This window comes from Callospermophilus lateralis, chromosome 2 (genome assembly GCF_048772815.1).
Source record: "Callospermophilus lateralis isolate mCalLat2 chromosome 2, mCalLat2.hap1, whole genome shotgun sequence".
NCBI lineage: Eukaryota > Metazoa > Chordata > Mammalia > Rodentia > Sciuridae > Callospermophilus > Callospermophilus lateralis.
In genome coordinates, this window is record NC_135306.1 from 92534426 (window position 1) to 92536430 (window position 2005).

The window sequence follows — 2005 nt, forward strand, 5'->3', positions numbered from 1 at the left end:
AAAGCATTGAAGTACCAGAAGTGTTTTGGAGCACAGGGTAAAAGTACTGAGCATATTATCTGTCTAAATCAGTAACAGGACTTCATGGGTAAGAAAATTTTCTTAAGAGTAAAATGACTCCAGAATAGATGGATCTCTCTTCAGCACTAAGTGTAGCAGAATTAACAAAAAGGGGGAAAAAAGATTTACAAGTAGATATAGTGATAACAGAAAAATACAAGACAGAGAATAGAAAAAGATGAAGTCAATGCTATAGGTTCAAAAGTATTTCATGAGGCTAAAAAAATCTGTTAACTTTGAAAACCCTAGCAAAATATCACTCTTATTTATATATCACTTATTTATCATATAACCACATGTTAAATACTTTTCTTTCTACATACTGAAGAATCCCATAGTCAGCCTTTAAGAATTCTGCATTTCTTTGCCAATCTTGAAGCTGAGTATCTTGTTCCATTTGATTTTGGTGAGGATAACTGGAAGCTGCTGGTGCAAGGCCTTGAATGTGGTGTCTGACATTGTTTGGTAGTTTTCACTAATTGCTGTCTGATATTTATTTTCTGCACTCTCTATGATTTTAATGAACTCCTTGGCAGTTTGGACTTCATTCAAAACAGTTATTAAATCTTGTACATCTTTATGACGAAGCAACTGAACATTGCCATCTTCATAATAGTGAACCTGAATCTTGAACATTCCAACCACCTGGGCTGTAGATGGTGTAATAGTGAACTTCCACTCTGATCTCCAACGACCATTCCAGAAGTTTTGAGGCTGAAACTGGAAGCTTTCAATATATGCATTAATAGTCTGTTGCCCATCTATTGTTTTAGCATAAACAGCACAGAAGCTGTTGAAATAATGATCTTTCACATAGGCTCTTAAAGCATTGCCACAGGATTCTCCCCAAGACTTCAAACCTCCATCTACTTCCTCTGGTTGAAGGTCACTTGCTTATTTCCATAAGTGATCAAACTTAAAGAAAATTTTGCTTCTTGGATCTAAAAATAGGCTATTACCCAGGTCACCATGCTCTGTAATTAAGACCTGATCTTCATATCCTTCTATCTTCACAGGTGTGAATTGGTCCATGTTATATTGGGCAAATGCATGTGCTGCTCCTTCCCTGAGGAGATTGTCATTGTAAGTAGTAGCTGGACATCACTGAATACTTCATTAAACTCCCCTGGCGGTGCATGAATGATGAATTTAGCAGCTATGGGTACCTTTTCCTCATCTGACAACCGAACCTCGAAGTCGGTCATCTTGGGCTGCTCTCTATGAATAATTCTTGAAATACGATATACTAGGAATTAATTCCCTCAATTTAGATGATTCTTTTTTTAATTTTTAAGGATTATTTCTCAGGATACAAACTTCTAGATTTGTCCTTTTTGTTTCCCTTTGATAACCTAAATATTTCACTCCATTCTCTACTTATCTGCATAGTTCCTGGAAGGCATTTGGTAAAATTCATACCCTTGTTCTGCTATAGACAAGTGCCCTCCCAGCTTTTATAACCCTTTCTCTTTGCCTTTGATTTTTTGAAAATTTAATATGGAATGCCTGCATGATTTTTCTTTTGCTTAGGTATTTATTCTGCTCAATGTAATCTGAGCTTCTTGAATTTGTTCTTGGATCTGTCATTAATTTTAGAAAATTCTCACATGCTTTATTTAATATTTACTTTAATGATTTCTTCTGTTTATTTTTTCTATTTTCTTTGTCTGATTTTCCCATTATGCACCAATTGTATCTTTTATAATTATCTCACAGTTTATAGATATTCTATTTCAAATTTCCATTGACAAATCTTTATAATCATTGATACTCTCTTTGGTCATATTCAGTCTTCTGATGAATACATCAGTGGCATTGTTTATTTCTGTTATAGTACTTTTGATTTCAACATTTCTTTTTCATTCTTTCTTAGTGTTTTCATCTTTTTGTGCTCAATACCGATGTGGTCCCACATGTTTTCTACTTTTCCATATGATTCCTTAGC

The 2005-nt window shown here is 34.4% G+C and overlaps 1 pseudogene; it reads right to left on the bottom strand.

Annotated features, from left to right (window-relative positions):
- Positions 1-405: 405 nt before the first annotated feature.
- Positions 406-1265, bottom strand: LOC143391008 (F-actin-capping protein subunit alpha-1-like; annotated as a pseudogene).
- Between the last annotated feature and the right edge of the window lie 740 nt (positions 1266-2005).